The following is a 23,008-nucleotide window of genomic DNA, read 5'->3' as shown; positions in this document are numbered from 1 at the left end:
TGCTAGTTGGAGCCGATGGACCCAAACATCTGGAGGACACCAGGCTGTGAAGGCTGATTTAGTCCATTTGTTTTGCTATCTCATTGCATAACTTTCTGCTCAGACATAGGTCTCACCCTGCCCAGATTTTTCTTATTACTGCAGCATCTGAACTTCAATAAACAAGACTATTGCTTACTATTTAAGATACCCCAAATGACTACTATTAGACTTGGTTCAGCACCTTGTCTGATTAAATGTTGCCTATTGTATTGCTTGGCAGTTGTCTTCTCCCTAAGGATGCAAGAGGCGACAGTCTTGATCAGACAAGAGGCGCCCAAGCACACTTGGCACATCAACAGATGCTCACAGTTTTGAGTTATACAACTTAGCCAAAAGCTGGTTTATTCCTTCTGGAAAAATGTGTAATTTAAGATTTTCTGTTTGCGATTTGGCTGAACACCATTCATTTGAATGATGGTCCCACTTACATGTTAGGTGTTTCGGCTCTCTTCTCTTCTCTTCTCTTCTCTTCTCTTCTCTTCTCTTCTCTTCTCTTGGGGAGGGGGGGATTAAGGATGCAAATGTTGGGCAGAAAGTTCCTTTTTTCTTTCTGAAATCTGATCTTGATTAAATCTTTCACATTAAGACAGAACCCTTCTTATAGGAAGAATTTAGGCAAAGCCAGGATGCCCAACTCCAACTTACAGCCTGTGCACATCATTGAATTTATCTGCTTTCACATCTGTTATTTATGGGGAAACATGTGTTTCCACTGGGCTGACATGATTCCCAGGTAAGAAATGTAGCACCCCTAAATATCCAGTTCCTCCTGCCTAACAGAATGCAAGATTAGGTACTTGAGGTTTTAAGCCTGCACTCCAGCAATTCACACAGGGCCTGTGATCCAGCATACTTAACAAGATTTTCATTGTCTTCAACCCTCTTTGAGTTAGCCCCTTAAAGTCCTCGTAGAAGATATTAGAGAGTTTGAAACAGTGTAATATGTTCCATATGTAATGCCTGCTGGAATAAACAATGCACAGGAGACTTGTCAGATACACATACATTGGGGAACTATTGATCTCCATCTGATTTTTACACGTACTTCAGCTCATTCAAAAGTCCAAATGCAAAATCCAGTGCATGAAACTTTCATCAAAATTTGTGGTATTCTTCTGAGCCTTTGGTCTACAAACACACTGTTGGATTGCATTTGAGCTTCTAAAAGCTGATAAACAGTGCCCATATTGTAAAGGATCCACATACAAACGTGAAATGTTGCTCACAAAAATATGTTGAAGACATCCTTTATCACATGGATATCCAGACAGTGGCCCATGTGCCAAAACTGGCACAGGTTGTCAAGACCAGCCCTAACATTAGGCAGAGTGAAACAGCTGCCTCAGACAGCAGATGTTGGAAGGAAGCTGGCGCCACACAGCCTGCGCTGAGTCCCCAGAGTTATGGAGAATGCAGTCTATGGAGGATGCAGTCTATCAGCAGTGTTGAAATGCTAGACCAGCTGGCATTTATGCAGTGAATGCGATCTTGTTCTTCGCTTTAAGCAGCAAAATCTATTGGTCCTGCAAGTTGTGGAGAACTGTGGTGTGTCAGGAGAGCAACAGGATTCTGCAGCATCAAGACAGGTGCTCGTGCCTTCCTGCCTCGCCAGTGTGGTTTTTTCTCTGCTCAGCAGATGGGCACGCTGTCCCAAACTCTGGACTTGGCCTTGAGGGTACATTTGTCAAAAGCCTCTGCTCTATTATATTCAACTGCGGCAGATCATTATGTATGAGGAAGCAGAAAATAGCTTGCCACATGTATAAGGATAGCAAAGGTTAGTCACAGAATTGTATAAGGTGTTACAGAGGGCTGCCAGTTCAAGATTGGCTTAAAGATCAAGAGCCATAAGAAGGGACAGCATGAAGTCGCCTATCCACAGCTGGTGTGTACATGGTTGACTGTGCAGCAAGAGTTACAATACTCTGCTATGGTGAGATGGGTTGTATTTTTATTTAAATTTATTTATTTATTTATTTATTGAGTTATTTGAAAGCTTCCCGTTAGCATCTGGATTGCTGTTACCATTTAAACAAATATATAATTTGTTCTTTGTTCAAACAAATATATTATTAATATATTATTTGTTCAAACAATTCTTTCTAAGTTTGCAGCTATGCATTCAAATAAGCATATGCCCATTTTTATGCAAACCTGTACCCCTTTTTACCTCTTTTTAGGTCATGTTTCTACTTTTTTTTTCTTTTTTTCTTTTTCTTTATCAGAATGCAAGTGGCCACTTAAAATTGCTTTCACAGGGCGAACCCCTTGGCTGGAGCAAACTGAATTTCATTGATTTCAGGTGAATTGTGCTGACCATTTGCCAGTTGAGAATCTAGGTGATACTGCTGCACATTTCCTCCATTGCCATGCAAACCCTTCTAAGTCAGGCTCTGCAGTCTGAATCAGGCATTGCTGAAGGAATAGGGGTGTGGTGACCAAGTGTTTTTTTTTTAAAACCCTTTACTTATAGCTGTCAGTGTTTCCATTATCACATTTAAATACACTGGGCAGTGTTAAGCACAAAGAGGATGTCAACTACACCGAAAGATGTCTGCCAAAAAGAAGAAAAAGAAAAGAATAGACATGGTTTGAAATTATTGTTGTGTGCAAAAGCTAGCACCCTTGTCTCTGCAATTCCAAGACTTGACTGACTGCCTAGGAGCAATATTCACTGCTAACAGAAGAAAAGTGTCTGACAGGTTAGCATCTTCTTCCCCTATTTAATTTTTTGTTTGTTTTAAATCTGTGTTTGTGTCAGATGATCAGGGAAGGCCTGGCAGGGTGACGCCTGAGTCTCGGGATCACATTTGACAACTGCTTCCAGGCAACCTCATTGTGAATGATTCCGGACCTGTTAGAATGAAAGGAGTTGAATGCAGTAGCTGAATTCAAAATGCTCTGTGATGCGAAGTGAAGCAGTAGCCCTTTCTAGGGTTTGGCTTAGCTGATAATGAACACAGAGCATTGTCTCAAGCTCCGGGGAATGCAGTTTAGTCACCTCCACCTGGAAGGAGGGGTGTACAAAGACAATTTGCCTTGGTGAGGAGCATAGGAAGCTGCCTTGCACTGAGACAGATCTTTGGTCCATCTATCTTTGCATTGTGTACTCTAATTTGAAACAGCTTCTCAGGGATTCAAACAAGAAGTTTTCCTAGGCCTACTCAGAGGTACTGAGCATTGCACTCAGGACTACTTGCATGCAAAGCTTATGTTGTCCTACTGAGCCATGGACATATTAGTTTGCCTGAAATTCTTAAGAGGTTTATGGAGAAAGAGTCTTTAAATTTGCTTTATGTACTGTGAGTTTGTTCTTCTTTTGCACCTGGCCTGTTTCTGCCTTTAAGGGCCAGTTCATACAAGGAATTTTGGCTTGGACTCATGAGTGCCCACAGTTGTACCAGGAAAAGCCTGGGGCATGTGTAGCAAATAACTGTGGTCAAGACACCAGGTCGAGGGCACAGATGCAAGGTGGAGTCCTGCAGTGGGTTCAGAGGGCCATAGGCAAGAGGCACATTTAACAGTCCAGAGTCAAAAGCCAGTGAGACAATAGATCCTAGGTAACAGACTCCAAGATTACACAATTCAAGAGCACAGTCCAAGGTCGTTGCAGAAAGATAATCACATTCTAGAGCAAGGTGAAGTTGTGGGGATGTGTGCAGATACTTGTGAGTCACAGTGAGACTGAAGACAAGGATGGAAGCAAGAACAGGCTGAATATGGGGAGGAGTGAGGTGGACAAGTAGATGGGATCCAGGATTCACTCAAGGCAATATAGGAAGCCAGAGACCAAGGAAGTCACCAAGACAGCTTGTGTTACTGTGACAAAGAACAACAGTGCAGGGAAGCATTTAGACTGGTCTCCGGGGCCTCCAGCTACACTTCAGAATCGCTTCCCAAGTGCCTGCAAAGGTGTTCCTGGTTCTGCAGGCACTTGGGAGGCTGTTTGAGCTTGGATCCTGACAGAAAGGAGCCAAGCATCAGTACATTCAGAAATGATTCCTGTGGTTGTAGAAGTGCTCGTCCTGCTGCGGTATTGCTCTGGCCATGCCCATGTACTGACATATTTGCATTTCCATTTCTCCACATGAATGCGTGTCTAATTTACATGCTGGGGCCACTTTTTTAGGGAAGCAGCAGTACAGATCAACATTTGGTGATCAAACGAGTGCATTCAATTATTAGTTATTTATGATTGCTTATGATTGCTGCAACAAGTATTATTTGATGCCCTTGAAAAATAAACTTTGAATGACTGTGTTTGTGTGGTGTATATAAAAACAACACATAAAATATAATGTTTGGGCAAGCTTTAGCTTTGATTACCTAGGGGGGGAAATGTTTCATTTGATATGAAAATGTGTTAAGCATAAAACTGTTGCAGTTAACTTATGGTTTGTAGTGAATGTTGTCAGCTATATGTTTTTCCATCTTCATGCCTGCCAGTTTCCCTCTTTGCATGTGTGGTGTGCACCTCATTCTACATCTCCTCCTCCTCTTAGTATCTGCACGGGAAGTGTGTAGGTATTAAATTTAAACCCTATTTTTAACATGCCTTATGGACTGTTTCTGAAAGCTTATTCTGCAGGGACCAGTGTACCATCTCCCCACTCAAAACATAAAGAACTAAAAGTTTATTCATAACATTTTCCGTGATCTGTTTCCCAGACTCTGCTTTGCAAATAGTTTCCTTAAAAAAGAAAAGAAAAAGTCCTTGCTGTCTTGCAGTTCAATTTCCTGTAGCACCACTTATGCTGAGAATCACAGTTGCTGTATTATCTGAAAAATTCTGGATTGTAATGTGCAAACTTAGCTGGGAGGGTAAGGGAAAAGAGAGAGGGAGAAAGTTTCTTCCGTTCCTAAAAGTAATTGTCCTGGTGTGATGGTTATTGCAGTTACCTGTCTGGATAGCCTCTAGCTCTGGGAAGTCTAAAGCAGCATAATTTCATTATTGTTTCCAGCCAGTCCATACTGGGTGGCAACTAAAATGAGTGATGATTAAGGTAGTGCCCTCTGACAATAAAAGTATGTTAATCTCATGAGTGCAAGGCAGTACAAACCAACATGCTCATGCAATAGTTCAAATACCTTGTGGGTGGGGAACTTGGTAAATGGGATATTACAGGTATGATTGACGATTCAGGATGATATTTTTCTATAAACCCAGGTGATGCCTGTTCAATTACTTCCTTTTATTTGTGTGCCTGTGTTTATTCAAGGAAACTTGTTCCTAGCTCTCTTCCAGCTTAGGGCCAAAGTGTGATGTAGATGTGATCCAGAAGATCTGTGACTGGTTGTCCTACCATGGACCTCTTGCTTCTGTGCTTCTTGTTTTAACTTTCAGGCTACAATCCTGTATCCCCATACTGGGAGTAATACTGAGTGGGCTCAGTGGCATGCAGCAGCAGGAGTGGGTCTAGGGAAACGAGAAGTTAGCTTGTGTCTGCCTGTCAGTTGAAGCCCACTTCACATGCTAAATGTCTGGTGAAGATCCAGCAGGGATGTAGTGTTGGCCCTGTCACTGATGTTGCACAGCTTCTTTCATCTTGCCTTTGAGGTTCAAAAATGGAATAGCAGAAACCTAGGTACATAGTCCTCTACATGCAAAGAGTTCCACAGGAGATGGAAACCTGTATAATGGAGGTTCTGTCTACCATGAAAGTCTCTGCATGCATGAGTTTTTCCTCCTCAGATGCCCATGCTCAGTGTGCAGACATGACATCTGCAAAGGTGCCAACTGTACAGATACCATTCCTTTTCATCTTAAGGATCTTCATGTTAAATGCCTGAAGAGCTTACTTGGAATATATAGTATCAAAATGCAGAAGCTATATGACAGTGTTAGGGCTTGACCCTATAGCATCTCTTGAACTGATTAATAGAGGAAGGCTTAACATGGTTTTAGCCAGTTTACCATCATCCTTTTATAGCAAAATGTGGGAGCTACCGGGAGATGTGGCAAGCAAGCCTCCTTGTGCCAGGCTCAACTTTCTGACACATTCTGCCAATGCAACAGAGGACACAACAGTGAAACTCATTATTGCAGCAGATCAGATTATGCAAACCAGTTTTCCGGAGCTTCTGGCAAAGTTTACAGCATTTACAGGCCCATGTAGTCAAGGCAGAAAGTATCAGTTCATTGTTTTGTTCAAGGGAAATTTCTAAGGCTAGAATCCACACAGAATCAAAGTTGGCGCTCAAGTCCAACATTCTAAGTCATTCTCAGTCAGAATCTCAGTTGTATAGAATGGAAAGGAGAAATGAGTTCACAGTCCAGGCAAGAATATATTCTGGCAATTAGAATGCTGTTCCCAGGGAAGGTTCTTCAGTCTCTGCAGTGGCTTAAATAGAGGGGTGGGTCTGCTAGAAAACTGAGAATCTATCCTGACAGGAGAATCTGGCTGGTAAGCAGGCACTTTGTCTAACAGGGCCTAAGACTACAATAAGATCCATGCTGGATCAGAGAAAAGGTCCATCTAGTCCAGCATTCTATTCACAGCCGACTGTGTGAAAATCTTATAAGCAGGATATGAGTGTAACAAAATTCTCCTTTGCGTGTTCCCCAGGAACAGGTGTACATAGACATACTACTTCTGATGCTGGTGGTACCATATAATAATCAGAACTAGTAGCCATTGATATCCTTCTCATCCATGAATTTGTCCAGTCTCCATTTAAGGCCATCCAAATTGGTGGCTGTCACTACAACTTGTTGGAAGTAAAACTTACAATTTAATCATGTGCTCTGTGAACAAGTATTCCTTTTATCTGTCCTGATTGTCCCACTAATCAGCCTCATGGCATGACCCTGAAATTCCAGTATTTTGAAAAAGAGAAAAATGTCTGCTTATCCACCTTCTCTATACAATACATACATACACCTCCATCATATCTCCCCTTACTCACCTTTGTTCTGAACTTAATTTTCCCAGTTGTTGTAACCTTTACTCATAAAAGAGTTGCTCCAGCCCATTTTAGTTTTTCTTTTATACAATGTTTCCAACTTTACAATATTAGTAAAGATTTGGTGATCAGAACTTACACTTAGATTGGTCAACCTGTGTACTTGAAGCAAAATAATATTTTCATTTGTTTTTCTAATTGTGTTTGGCCTTAACTGCTCACTCCTAATTCCAGATTATTTATGAATAAATTAGAGAGCATTTGTTCCAATACAGATCTTTGTAGAACCTGCTTACATCCCTCCCTTGGGTTAGAATCATTTATTCTTACTCTTTGTTTTCCAGTCTTAACCAGTTTGACCAGAGAGCATCTCCTTTCTGCCTCTTGAGTTGACAGATTCACCTATGAACACCCCCCTTGCCTGTGGAATCTTCTTCCTGCTTAATTCTCACAATTCCAGGGTATAAATCAGAGTTTATAAATCACTCAAGGGTAAATCGTGTAGCTGTTGTTGAAAGGGGGTATCATGCTCTTTCAGTGTTCTGTTGGCAGTACTGAGCTCTCACTCATTAGAGGACAAGAAGGAGTCTTGGACCTCAGGGGAGATGACTGTAAATACATCCCTGAAGAGGGCAGGAACTCTTCATCTGAGGCAAAGACTGAGCAACTTCCTGGCCTCCAGGAAAGCCATCACCTCAAGCAGCAGCCCTTGTTAGAAAGGCCTGGTCAAGAGGAAAGAACTATATCAAACTACTGCTGAACCCTCGAGGTTCAGGAGGCTTTCCCAATATGAGCATGAGTTTCTGCCTAGCCAGTGCTGGAAACAATGCTATTATTTCAGCTCTAGTGCCTTGTTTCCTGCTGACTGACTCCTGTGCTACCAACCTTTGTACTTTTAGTTAACTGAGTCTGGACTGTGTAACATAGCTGACTTATTAACTGTGCTTTGACCTTTGCCTACTATCACAATCACTTCTTCCTTAACCCAATCTACACTGAATTTAAACATTTGTACCTGACTATTTGCCTGTTTTGTTTCCTTGTCTTTTAAATTGCCCTGTGTCTAGATCAGCGTGTTCATCATTCTGAACTGCTTTGAGATCTTGTCTTGTAAAATGCAGGTCTATTTTATCTTCCTCTGTGTGCATCCTACATAATTTAAAGAAGCCAATCTTGATGTTTACAGAGAGAGAATTGATAAAACTGATCCAGAACTCGATTGTGATAGAATGGATGTGAGGGAATTAGATGATTGAATGTCTCTCCCAACTTCAAAACCAAACACAAAACCTCCTGTTTGTGAAAAGTTAGTATGCCATGAGAAGAGGTTTGACCCTTAGCTGTGTTCTGATATGCTACTTCTCTGTTGCAAGAAATTTATTTCACATATATAGTCCAACATTCTGAATTTGTACATTCGTAGGAGGACTTCTGATTTATCTAACACATCATAGACAATGGGTAGGTTTGCACAACATGGGAAGCCATGGTGAATTCTTACTATCGTGGGTCTGTTGTGTCGTCAGGACCCATTTCCTGCCTGTTAATATTAGTTTTCTAAAACCACAGAGAGAATCAACCATCTGTTCTAAGGTTTCCACACAATACCATGGCTTTGGATCTGGTATTTTCATTTTACCATTGTTGGTATGTAAATACCATAGAGGCCCCTGGCAAGAGCAGCCACAGAAGTGGCCATTTCTAGTATTAGATCTCTACTGCCTTCAGTTCCCTAGCAACAGATACATCATGCCTCACTTTAATCTCATTGGCCAAGCATCTTCTGCTTAGTCTGGAAACAGGGAAACAGCATGAAAATATACAGAGTGGGGGGAATCACAACAAAACTGTTTATTTTTAGTTAATAAAAATCTCTGAAGTGTCTTGAACAACTGGGGAGTGCTGTAGACATGTGAGCAGTGCTTTTTTTGTCATAGAACACACCGGAACGGAGTTCCGACACCTTTTTTGACAGATTTTCCAAGTTTTAAAAGTAACTTTTGAAAATTTGATGTTTGATCCACATGGATTTGAATCGCCCTGTCGAGCGTAGCAGGTCGGTGGCAAAATAATTAAAACGGTGCATGCAGGCTGCTTGTGTGTCAAATCTGATGTATGCATACTTCATCCGCACTGGTTGTGATGGCGCTTCTCGGCTTGTGGCACTGCTCAGCTTGTGATTACTTGTGTGGTCGTGCACTGAGTGCTTACTGCAGGCGGCGACTGTTATGTTTCATTACACAACTGACGTGTGTGGGTGTGTGTACAGTGATTGACTATGTGCGAAAGGTAAATAATTTCATGAGTTTGGGCATCTTTTTTCTTACAAAAAAAAGCACTGCATGTGAGTACGCTCAGGAGGAGCAAGGGGGAATTTTCCTTAGGATCACAGTGAGCTAGTCAGAAGGAAGCAAAAACAGGGAAAGGATGGGGATTTTGCTTGCAGGGACTGCTAGGATGCATGGGAAGCCCAGGAGGATGGAGCAGGGAATGTGGAAACTATGCTGCTCTAGTAACCACATGATCATCTGACCAGCAAGTTCAGGCAAAAATCTGAGCACCATGGAAATAACGCAGAGTTGTTTGCATGTCATGTGAACCTAGCAAATGTATTCTTTGTTAATAAGAATAAATCTTCTTTCTGATGAAGCTAAAAACAGAGAGAAAGACGCACTTCAAATAAGGATCCTCTCTAATCTTAAGTCCTTAATTGTAACTTTTAAGAAAGGTTTTATATGCAGATGGAAAACACAGGCAGCAGACATGGAATTCATATAACACTTCTAAATAGTTGTACTTGGTTAGCTTTTATGCTGCATAGAGCTGGAACAGACCACAAACTCGGCATTCCCACTTTGAATTGTTTTCTTCTACTTAAGGACACTGTTTTATAAAATCAAATTAGGGGAAATTGTACTTTTAAATATTTCCTATGACAACTATATCACAAAACGTTGATGTGGATAAAACGTACATTGGAAGCCCAGCACCAAAATAAGTCTTGAATAAAGAATTTAAGACTTTATTTACCCGTCACAGACTGGGGCATTTCCTTCTCTTCTTTCTCCTCCTTCTCATCAGTTTGCTGATCTGCAACCCAACACTGCTTACTGGCAGGCTCAAGAGCAGTAACGGGATCAGGGGCAGTGAGATGTGTAACAGGAAGCAACTGGCAAAAAAACAAAAAACAACCGGAGTAATTGTGACAGTCCAATAGCCATTTGGTTCTGCAAGAAAGGTCCCTCACTTACCAGGGGGTAACCTGTAAAGGGCGGGCTTTCTTGCCACAGCAGCCATTTTTGGAGTTTTTATCCTCCCCTGCGTGAACCAATGGAGATGTCATTGTCTAATGGTTTGCAGAGGGGGAAAAGAAAGGCTGTACCCATGAACATGGGGAGGCAGAGGCAAGCCCCTCAAAGAATTCTGGGGCAACAGGATGCATTCTGGGGAGGCAGTTGTGTAATGACTAAGGATAAGGATGACTAGAATGACTTTGAGCAACAATGTGCCAGAGGGAGAGAGTTAGGGTCCTTCCCTTGGGAAAGGCCACAGTTAGGGTGACGGTGGATCAGCACTTAGCCAGAGATACCCTGAACACATCAGGCAAAGTTGTACGAGATATACTTCTTCGGGGAGGAAAAGACTGATAGGAAATTGGCCACTTCAGCAGTGCTGGTCAGAATTGGCCTGATGGTCACCAGTGAACTTTGCACAACACAAACATGCAACTGCCAGCCTTTCCTGTGAGAAAAGTGAACTGGAGAGCAGCCAGTTTCTCCTTTATCTTTAATAAACATTGTGCCAGCTTCTCATGCCCCTTAAAAATCCAATGCACTGCTTCTGAATGCCAATTTTGATATCCCAAATCAGCAAATTCCTTTCAACCTGCACATTGCAGTCTTTTGGGTACAACCACAGTATTTGCTTCATCGACCTGTGAAGCAAAATAACACTATAGGAACAAGAAGACAATGTAATAATCCCTGATGCTTCCTTTAGTGAATATAATGCAACCCAAGAATGGGCAACTTGTTTGGCCTACAGCTTTCAGCATTTCTCATTCTTAGCTATGTTGGCTGGGGATGATGGAGGCCAAAGTAGCTGGAGGAATGCAAGATGCCACCTTTGACTTAAGCAAATGGCTTCGTCCATCCAGCTGATTTGTATGGTTATAAATCTAGCAATTTCACAGGACTAATATTGTTTGTAAGTAAACTGCCTTATACCCGGTCAGAACATCGGTTCATCTAGCTCATTCTTACCTATGCCAACTGGCCATAGTTCTTTGCAATTACTGACAAGACTTTCCCAGCCCTTCTTGGAGATGTCAAAGCAGATGCTGTAGCCTGGGGTTCCCAGCCATTGAGCATATTGCAAAGAGGTCTAATTCTTAGCTTTTCCTCTTGATCTGGCAGTGGCCTGCTCTCACAAACTTCCAAGTGCAACAAATGACATTTGGACCCAGCCTATCGCATGTATTTAATTATTGGATGAAATCATGGTCTTGGCCATCAGTAGTAACTCTGCAGTTACTGTAATGATAACTTACTCTTCAGTGTAACCACATTTGTCATGAAAAGTACTATGGGAAGAAACAGGGAAGACTCTGAGAAAAGCTGCTTTTCCAAAATGGAAAGAGAAGAAAAAAATCCCACATTTACTTTAGGAGCAAAGACAGCTAAAACAAAGTCTAAAATTATCCAATTTGCCCCAAGGCTTTGTGGAGAAGAATGAGCATGTAATTATCAATTAGCAAAAAAAGGGACTTGGAATGTAAGAGGGATAATTAATTGAAAGATCTTTCTGAACACAGTTACTTGAAAAAGGGCCATCTGAAATGGTTTTAGTGCTTGAGGGCAGTCTATTACAGATGGGTGGGAGACTGGCATGCAACACTAATGAGGTTAGAGGGTGGATTAAAATCCAATATGTTACTGAAAATCATTCAAGGAATGATTAGAGATAGGCAGGATGGTCATGTGTTTAGGACCTAAGCCAAGCTGTGCCACAGACTCCTTTTGTAGTGTCTCAAGGTAAAAGCAAAGCTGTTTTACCTTCTTATTCAGTATGTTTGACATTTTAATGCCATTCTACATTATTTATTTGTGGATAGACTAAAGAAATCAAAGTGGGAATTACCTCCCTATTTTCAGTCCTTCCCACAACACATGTATTGATATAGTTTACCATGTGTTTGAGTAGTTTTGTAGTATAGTTCATGGAAATAAATTTAAGTGTTGACTTAAAAACAGACCACCCTTATCCAGTAATATCTAGGGATTGATGGATCTGTCATTCTTATTCTCAGGAAGCTTTTGAGGTTTTTTTAAAAGTCAAGCTTATTCTGCATCAACTTGGAATTATTTATGGGGAAAATGTGGACATATATTTTATAATGTGCATATTAATGTACACAATTTAAAATATACATATTTTAAACATTTGCATTCTTGGACACATGAACCCATTGGCTGATGTATACGTATGCACATAATGTATTCATTTTGGTCTGTTTTTTAAATGTGTGTATTGAGTAAGCTTGTAAATATAGAGGTTTCTAACCAGACTGTGCTTGGATCCTGGAGATGAAAATTGGGTAAATCTGTAACAAACAAACAAACAACTCTCAACAGAGTTATGTATCCTTAGTAATATCACTGTTGATCTTTTCAGCTTCATTTATGCTATAGTAACTGTCCATTTGGAATATTGCACTTCATTTTTACCTGGGGCTCCTTTTGAAAAGCACTCTGAAAACTGTCAGAATGTGAGGGACCAGTAGCTAGTATGAACTTGCAATTCCTAGTACATTATTTCAGTTATGAAAGACTACCTGTGCCTGCCAGTCAATTTCAAGGTTCAATTTAAAATACATTTATTTGTTTGTTTATTTCATTATATTCTGCCCTACAGCTGAAGCTCAATACAGTAAAAAATAACATACAATCCAATATACAATTTTAAAACAGAAATTAAGAACACTTGAACAGTTTAACCCATCCAATACTTTCAGGAAACATGACCATTACAGACATAAGCTCTTCTCATGCAATGCAATTACATTAAATGCCTTAGAATAGAGGGCAGTCTTAACCTGGTGCTATAAGGATAAGCTAGGTCGGCACTAGGCAGGCCTCAGTGGGGATGTTATATAATGGGGAGTACAACTGAGGGAAATTCTACTGATGGATTTCTACCTATCCCATTTAACAAAACAGGAAAGGTTTTCTGTTATGACCACCAAACTTTTCCATCTATTTTTTCATCTTCAGAGCTGGCATTTTGGATCTTCCCCTCCCCTCTGCCTTTGGCAGCATGTGCAAATAAGCTTCTGAAAAGGAAAACAAATAAAAGTTTGTGTTCTGATCTCACAAGCCACTGTTTTAGTGGTGATACACTTAGGTTATAAGGATTTAAGACACATTGCTCACCCATACATGCTTCACTTATTTCAGTGAAGGGAAATGATCTGAATGTGCCTATGAACCTTAAACTGAGAAAGCCATGCTGAAGTGGGGTCCATGGGGCAAAGCAAGATGGGGAAGGAGGAGGATACAAGGGAACAGGAGGGAGGAGAAAGATGGAGTGTAAGTGTTAGAGAAGAAATGGAGAAAGAGAATGGGCAGTCCCTCGTGCTTGCAGATCCAAGTGCCATGGCCATGGCCAGTCTAGCCCAAGGGCAGAGCCAGACATGGGGAGAACGGAGGCTGCTGCATTCTGGTCAGGCAATGCAACTCTGAGAAGAATGGCAACGCATTTTATCTTCTCTTGTTGTTATAGTTGTAGATTGTTTAGACTTATTGTTTATATTATATTGTAAGCTGTCCTGAGACAATTGGTTTGTATAGGATGGGATAAAAATGTTATACATACATACATAAATACAGTCCTAAATGTCAAAGTACTTCTGGAGCAGTGCAGAGCCTGGAAGAACTGAAAGTGGATTAGGCAAAGGGCAGGCTTATCTGTGGTTTATCTGTGCCTCTGCTGAATTGAATGAACATTTTATGTTGTGGAACCCCCACTCCATCCTATTTTGCTGCATCTATTACTTGGGAAGGAGATGGTGCTTTATGCTATTGAACTAACCTACTCAAGGCCAGAGGTTGTAACAGTATATTGTGTTGTACACACAGATTAGTTTGCTCAGTTCACATAAGCAGGAATTCCTCTGTGCACCAGGACTATGTGGGCAATCAAACATTATCACAATTCTGGGTCTGTGCCAGGGTTTAGTATATCCTGTTAACTAGTTGTACATTCTTTTGTTGAAGAAACTTCCTCTCCTACATACACATAGATGGACACACACACACCATTCATAGTGGCTTAATGAGACAATGTATGATCTGCGTGTTACTGTTTGGAATTGTTTTTATTTTTATCATGAGAAAGTTGTGGATAACCTTCACCACTTTCCAAGGGTAGTTTTCTACATGAATCATTTTCTAATTATGTCTGCCCAGCCACCAGTATAAAGATACAGGAATATCAGAGTGTCTGAGACCTTTGAAATAACTGCCAATACAATTGAAGAAAAGGATTGGGAAAGAAAAACCCTTATGGACAATTTTGACAATTAAGTAACAGTGCATAGAAGTCGGAGGGGAAGCTCTATCAGAGAAGCTCCATTACTCCATTCAGAGTGACTAAGAACTTATTATGATTGAGAATCAGGCTAATTAGTTGGAAGTATAAACATAAACCTAAACTAGTTTTTGTTACATCCCTTCAACTAAGCTTTGTTTCCAGTAGTTAAGCTTTTTCATAGACTCAAATCCAACTACCTATTAAAGTAATAAATTTGTTAATAAATGTTGTGAAGAGTTGATCCGAGTGTTTAGGTGTACAAGGTAGGAGGGTCACTAGAGTCCCTTTTATTTGTGAGCCATCACCATTGCAGGTATTTTTTTTCAAAACACAATTGACGCTCTGGGGACACATGTTACTGAATACATTGCAGAATTCTTGTGGTGTTTATAGCATAACCACATGCTATAAGCCATGATACTGTTCTTGCAATTGCAGGAGAAGTAGAAGGTCTTGCTGCTGTTCTAGCTGTTGGGTTTTTTATGTTGAGCAACTGCATGCACACCTTCACAGCTGCTCTGGAATTTAGGGTGTTGTTGTGTGTATTTTTTAAAAGGTAGTTATTCACAGCTGCACAGGTCTGTAGGTGTGCAGTGAAATATAGCTGGAAAAAAATAACCAAGGATTTCCTGTCTGCAAATCCCATAAAAATCCATGTGAGTGAAGTTAAGGAGAAAGACATGGGGTAGGAGATCAAAGTCTATTAAGTGTTTGTCTCCACATCGTTTTTTGCTCCAAATCAAAAGGACCCAAGTTAGTCATGACTAACTTGTTCCACTGATTTCAGTGAGTTTGCATTAACCATGACTAAATATGGTCCAACTCAGTAGTTTTTGTCAATCTGAGCTCTCAATGTACAAGACAAGGGTGTACATACATGAAATATAAATGCTGTTGAATATGCAATGGAGTAGTGGAAAATGTGTATGCATTTAGTGTTTTGCAAACTTGAGGAAGCTATGCATAAAAACTATTATGCTGCTTTGCCTTGCTCCCTCCATGAACATATTATAGTTCTGAGATTACTTGATGTGAGCTTATTAGAAGGATTGCGTCCCCTAGAACAGTGATCTAAAGCCTAGACCCAGGGACTTTTAATGTGCATTCCATGGCAGATGGGGAGTGATGAGAAAGCTACAGCTAACATATGCAGAAATGAGAAGAGAATAATTGATGGTGGACACAATCTGGACCCTGGAGAGAAGCAGCTGTGAGGCAGAAGGACCGTGTGAGCTCATGCACAGTGGCTTTTCTGGTTGTTCTTCCTCTTGGACACAAAAGTAGTGGCATTTACTGAATTTACAATGGGAAGAAAGGGAAAGGGTCTGCAGAACTTAGAAGTGGAATGACCTCTGTGGATACTACTCATGCTTTGCAGCCGTAACTGCATTTATTCATAGACTGGCTACCAGGTTTAGCAGACCAAAGAGAAACATGACATGATGCATCCATGCCCTTAACCATGGGCAGTGAATGGCATATCATATGTGCAAAGTCAGTAACAATGACAAGTTGCTATAAATCATCATTTGCCTTGGTTGAATTATTTTCTTCATCGGTTAGTTCCTCGACCATATTCAGTGAGAGGTGGGTGAACCAATTTGAGGAAAAGCTTCTGGATTCATAAAAGCAAGGCACATCTTAAAACATATGAATGGCTTTCCTTGCTGACAGCATTTAGTTAAGCCTCATTATGGAAAAAGGTGTTACGAGAGAATTTTATAGACTAAATGCTCTTTATAAACTATATGCTAAGGTTCATACAGTTTTCATTTAATCCATCAGTATCGCCTGCAGCAGTAAAGTAAATTTCATAGCAGGTTCTGGGAAAAAAATGAGAACCATGTGCTTGTTTTCTCTCTCAAACCCTCTTTCCTGCTTCTTCTCTAGCATTTAGAGAATCTTACTTGAATTGTGGAATTAAATTAGCAGGGAGTGAAGAAAATATTGTGTTACTAGGTAATGTCACTTTTACAGGTGCTGAAAATGGCTTCCAAGGACTTTGTGATGTACATGGTTGAGTGATTGCTCTGAGATGTTAAATGTTCACAGTAGTGAATGTGTGGCCCATTCCAATAAGTAACCCTATTGAAATGTTCTGTGTTTGCATAACTGTCTTAACTAATGTTCATGCTAATGGGGCATCTGCTATACCCTTCCTTAGTTCCACCTGTGGTAGTTTTCTTTAGGGCCAATACATATGTGACAATGAAGGGGAAGTGAGACACTTATGTCTTTTTTCACAATGTCATGTGTGGGATTCTTGGACTTCACCCAGATAAGATCCATGACCAAGGAATATCTACTATACCTAATTGGTCTTAACCATGGATGAATAAAATGTTCAGTTCTAGTTCTTCCTCTTAGGCAAAGATGGCACTAAAATGGCATGGTAGAGGACTTGCATGAGTTCCACTTTTCTTTCATGCAGATTAGCCTCCATAGAAAAGTGGACTTTCAGCATGAGCACCCCATCAGAGAGAAGCTAGTTTGTGTGACCTTTTGTTGTCTTTTGTTTTCTTGTTTTGTAAGCCATATTTTTCAGAACTGGTTGATGCACATGACAAACACATGCAAACATCTGCATAGAAATGTGCATGCACACCATCAGCTGCAATGGCTCTATCAAGTCAGCCAAAATTTTTTTGAAAAGAAAGTGTCTGTAGCTTGAGTAGAAATGCTTAGGAATGCTTCTGTGTATGGTTGTAAGGGCAATCAATTGAGTAGTCAGATCATCCAACATTTAATCAAATAAAAATTGACTGGGCTGCAGATTTTTGAATGAATGTATTTTTAATACAAATGCTTAATAGAAGCTGCAGATGACCAGGGCCATCTTCATAGGAGCATTCCCACTGTACAGAATGCTTTATGCACAATTATGTCTCCAGTGGCAAAGGCTTGCATCATCTCAAAGGATTATTGCAGGATTTTTTCTGCTTTAGAATGATTGTTTTACCATTTTAGCTATTGTTTAAACTAACCAATTAATCAACAGGAATGGTTAGATTAATCAGATAAATGGAATCCTATGCAAATTTAGATGGATAAAGGGGTTGGAAGTTGTAGGCCTTTCTTTTTTTTCTAAATGTGCATAGGCTTGCACCATAAGCTTTCTTTAATTGGATGGGAGCCCAACTTGTTCAAAAGTAGTCTTGAAACAAATATTGGAAGGGATCTAGATGGCCTTTTACTTTTTAAGGGCACAGTCCTATGTAGCCATGCTGATTGGGAAATGCTAGGAATTGTGGGATTTTTTCTGCCTAAACATGTATAGCATTGCACTCTAACACTGCTGGATACCCTACATTTGTAGAAGATGGCAAGCAGTGGTCCTTTCATGGAACAGGATATTCTTGACCCTCCTCTGTGGTTTAGCCTGAGACTGTCTCCTAAAAGCTGATCCAGAGGATCAGAGGTCTTGAGAATAGTGTCACATATGGCATGGCAGATTGCCAGTAGGAACAGAAGTTAACAAAAAGTGCCCCCCCCCCCCCGCTGTGCAAGAAAGTGATCTTGTCCAAGGCTGCTCTGGATCTCCATGCTTTGAAATAATGTAAGAACTGCCTCCGGCCATATGTCCCTACTTCCACAGCATGAATTAAGTCCACATGGTGTTAAGAACATGGTTGCAAGCGTGACTGGCTGTGAGACCAACTTGTTTGCTGGTGACACCTGTATTATGAGCCCACTGCTGCGTAAGATCTGCCAGCTTTCAAACAAGTGCATTAATTTTAAGATTGGTATATTGCTTGAATCATGTTTCATCTGAGTGTTGTGTTTCATTGTAAGCTACTTTGAGGGCCTTTGTGACAAAAAAGGGACCTGCATTTAATTCTAAAGAAAGAGATCATACTTCCTTCACCCCTCTGCAAAAATAATGTCTGTCTCCAAGAGATAAGGAATGTGAGACATTTTAAAATGCTAATGCAGCATACCCTCAGGTGTGAAACAAGTAGCATCCTTTGTGGCAAGCTTTTAATGTGTCTGAAGTACATTGAACAAGGTCTTCCTAAGACAGATGACATGAAAGCGCTCTTCAGTGAATTGATTATAGTGTGGTGAGAGCCTGTCACAAGGGTATCAAATCTGTCTGAGCCATACTGCTGTTGGATGCTCAGGAGATGGCAGTATTTAACTGTCAAAAAGGTTTTCCACCTTGTAACATTTTGTTTACTTAGTTGCAGTAGAATCTTCCATCCTTCCAAAGAATTTCAACTGAGCTTTAATGCAAAGTTTGGCTTTTCTTTGAATATCACTGGAAACAAATAGTTCAGCATTCAGTTTTGCTATCTCCTTAACTTCTTCCTGTTTTTACATACTTATATTAGACTTCTTAATGAACCGGACCTCTTATTTAGTGTTTAGCTGATTCAATGCAAACTTTCTTCCTCCTATCAAAAGTCTAATATTATGTTGTGCCAGTTTTCAAAACCTAAGCTAAGCATTATACTGTATAGAAAGTATTTGTTAATTTCTCAAAATACTGTACCTTGTTGTACTATGAATGTATATACCTATCTATATTGCTAACAAATAAGATGTACAATTTGACAAAGATCTAAGGCTGTTCAATTTTGTGTTTGCCATCTTCCTTTAAATTTATGGGAGAAAAATGCTGATTTTTAGTGTTTTGCAAGTGAAAGAGATTTTTAAAAAATACTGTCAGGCAAGTAAGACAGAGGAAAGTAAGGTGATATTTTAAATGACTGGTTGGTTTCAGGGGACTTTGCACATATTTTCAGTCTCCTTTCAGGTGAGACAGCAGGGATTGGTTCCTGAGAATAGGGAAGAGGAAGATACCTAGAACAAGACTTCGTCTAAAGCCTTAGTGGGTAAGAGAAGAAGTGATCCTTTTAGGCTTTGAATATTCACAAGAGTATTATAGCAGTAATAATAAACAACTCTGCAATATTCAGAAGTAAGCCCCACTGAGGTCAATAGGACTTAGTTCCAGGAAGTGTATAGGATTATGTCCTACATAAAATGCTTTAATTCAGGAATACATTTTTGTGTTAGTTTCGGAATGATATATTGTAAGCACTTATTCTAAGTTCATGTTCATTGGAAGGAAAGGCAGTGTGGATTTTCTTAACTTACCCCTTGTTATTACATAATTATTTTTATTTGAATCTTACCTGATCTTTCTACCAAAAAATAGCACTCAAGGCAGCTTACAAAACAATTTAAAATAAATGAAGGCAAGAAAACACATTAAAATATAATAAAACATAATGATTACAGAATAAAAACAGCACCCAATCCTCACTTCCTTTGTAAATAAAGCAATTTTTGGCTGCTCTCAGAAGGAAAGCAGGGAGGGAAGGACACAGTAATGCCCTTCTTATAAAAACTAAAATAAATGCTTAGAAACAAAACAAAAACCAACACCCATTGTGCTGCTCATTTTTGGATACTCATATCTTGGCTAAATGACCAAGGCTGTGTACAAGTGTTGTGGGCCTGCATATGCAGCTGCTCCAAACCTCCCTTGTACTTATAAGAAGATGAATGAACAAGCCAGGTGGTCTTTTGTTGACTGTCACTATATCTGAACTGGGAAACCAAGACCAATGGCTTCCAAATAAACCAGGATATGAAGCTATGGTTTAAAGCTAGGTTAATTTCCTAACTCATTCAGAAGGCATTAACCATTGTTTTCTCATTTAGATGTAATGGGAAATGACATTTAGCTGAAGATTTCCTAGCTTGTTTTCCAGCTTACATGAAGGGAGGGACGAATAATAAGCTCATGCATACCCTGGCTTCATTAAGATGAGATACCACAATCTGAACATGTTTTATAATTTGAAAAGCAGGAGTTGAACCCAAGTAAGGATTAAACATGGTTGAAGTGGCTACTTTGTTTTATATTTTTAGTAATTGAAATGAATGGGTAAGCTGTACTGTTGAATTTTTGATCCATTGCTTGAGTTCAAATCAGTTTTGTGAAAGGTGGCTCCTTCCCTGTTAGAGAGATCACTTTCATTGCTTGCTAAATCCATTAATGTCGAGTCCATTCCAGAGTTCTAGACTCATGGCTCTTGTCCTCATTAGACATTGATTGTGAAATCATTATGATGATGGAGCGGGGCACATTTTAAATGGATTGTTATGTGGGACTGACACGACAGGTACACATTGTAATTTTTTCCAATAACAACATATGGTTTTATGTCTTCTCTTTAATTCATCCCAAAGTTTTGGCATTAATTAACATGAAGGAAAAAGCATCCATGGAAAGTCATTGCAAGCACAGAGGGGTAACATGAAACTGATGTATTAGAATGTGTTTTGTTTCCTGTATAAACATAGACATTTTCAAAATACACTTGTACCATTTCTCCAAATTGTAATCTATCAAAAATGATATGTTGCCCCTTCTGTGAAACGAGCTGTTAGCATTTCTGGCTTGTTTCTGACAGGAAACAGGTTTTGTTGTCACTTGTGACTATAATACTATGCATCCTACCTGAGATGCATATCTGAGCCAAAGAACTATTGTACGTAATGACATCAGAAGGTTCTTGCTCTGTGTTCACCCAGCTTAGCACCATGCCTTGTCTTTCTGTGTAGTCTTTTAAGGGGGCTGGAGGGGCTGGTGTAGGGAAGTGTGTGTAGAAGTCTGCTTCCCCCAGTGCGGTTGGTCCGGTACGGATCTGGATGCAACCCATACAGTGTAAAGCACTGACAGTCCGCTTTTTAAAGCTTAGTGTGGCATACGTTAAGATCCAGCTCTGAGAGGTTGCTGCTCTAATGCATGTTACAGTGCATATACAATACTCTGTGTCTTGGGCTGCTGATCTGGGAAACAGAGAGCTACACAGCAAGAGAAGGCAAGGAGAAGAGTAGATCCGTACCTATGGCATTACTAGCCCTATAGGCCATATTGGGCCTGTCCACACACACCATTTGTGTTCTCCCATGCTCCTTGTTGGGCACTCATGGTACATATACAGATATGTGTGTTACATTCACACCAATTCATGGATGTTGTAAAAAATGTCATATTTGCTGGTGCTCTTCTATTTTGTATTAGCTTACCTACCAAAGGCTTCATTGCTTGAAGGACCTAGGAATATTGGCTTATACTGCTGTATGGCAACTTACTGGTTTGATATTCCATGCTTTAGTGATCTGTATATATTTATTATGTACATGCATGTGTTACATAACGTGGGCAATCTCCATGGTGCCTGTCTGAAGTATCTATCTTTGGTACGGACAACATGTAATGAGTCCTTTTGTCCTGTTGATTTTTTTATTTAAGCTGCATCTGTACTACTTGACATCCTAGGATGTCCAGCCTATCATATAATAAAACATATGCAATATATAAAAAAAATCTAAATCAGTGTACCTTTAAAAACATTATGGCAAAATCAGTCATGAATGACTACAAGTCAGGGAAAAACTTAGTGAACAAAGACACTTTCAAGAGGTGTTGGAAGTATGACACAATTTGTGCCTCTTGAACCAATATGGGAGGACAGTGTTTCAGAGAGTGGGTGCCATTACAAAATAGGCCTGCTTATGTGCTATTCCTTCTGTTGTTTTGTTGTTGTTACATTTCTATACTGCCTATAGCCAAAGCTCTCCAGGCAGTTCGCAGCATTTTAAGTCACCCATCCAAATTTCAACCAGGCCTGATCCTGTTTAGGCAGGTTCAGGCATGTCAGGCTATACAAAAGCCACCATTGTCCAGGGAATAACAAATAAGGCCTCCTCAGAAGATTTCCAGGGTCAGTTTTGTTGTAGAAGGGAACATGATCCTGAAGGTATCCTTGTCCTGATTTTTTTAGGTTTTTGAAAGTCAACAACAAGACCTTGAATGTGGGTCAGTAGCTGATTGATTGCACAGTATCAGCGGCTTTGGTATGGCCTGGTTCACACAAGGTCTTTACTTTCTCTTCACTCATTCTTTCTCATTCCCCATGTAGGGAAATTTTAATGTGAACAGGATAGAGAGGGTCCTGTTCACCTTAAAATTTGAATTAACATGAACCCATTTTTACAGGCTTATCCAGACAAGCTGATAGATAAAAGGACTGCATGGGAAGAAAATGCAACTCATTTGTATATGGGAACTGATTCTAAATATGACACATTTCACAGTGTTGGGGAGACCCTTAGATTACCAAAACAGATGTGAAACAGAAGGTCTTTGGGAACTAGAAGCTCTGGTTTTGATTAGAGCACTGGTGATACCCATGAGCCATTGGCTCCACTGCAGGGGAAAATATAGGCACTACAGGTGTGTTTTAGCCCTAATGTACCATAAGGTACATAGTAAACATCATTCATAAGAGATATAACCAATCAATTCTTCAGTCCATCTATCAATCAAAATGTGTTACATGAGTGCAGACCCTTTCAATGCACAAAGACATACCAAATTCAATCAGATTTAGAATAGAATAAATTACAATGTATTCATTGAAATAAACAACACAATACTTTGAAATTTCCAGGA

The 23,008-nt window shown here is 40.0% G+C and overlaps 1 protein-coding gene across 4 annotated transcripts in view; it reads left to right on the top strand.

The window, feature by feature from the left end:
• Nucleotides 1-23,008, top strand: part of SUGCT (succinyl-CoA:glutarate-CoA transferase) — a 337,148-nt gene that overhangs the window by 238,633 nt on the left and 75,507 nt on the right. The window lies entirely within an intron of this gene.

The sequence above is a fragment of the Varanus komodoensis genome, unplaced genomic scaffold (genome assembly GCF_004798865.1).
Source record: "Varanus komodoensis strain SLA01 unplaced genomic scaffold, ASM479886v1 scaffold10, whole genome shotgun sequence".
Lineage (NCBI taxonomy): Eukaryota > Metazoa > Chordata > Lepidosauria > Squamata > Varanidae > Varanus > Varanus komodoensis.
This window is presented reverse-complemented; position numbering and strand designations above follow the sequence as displayed.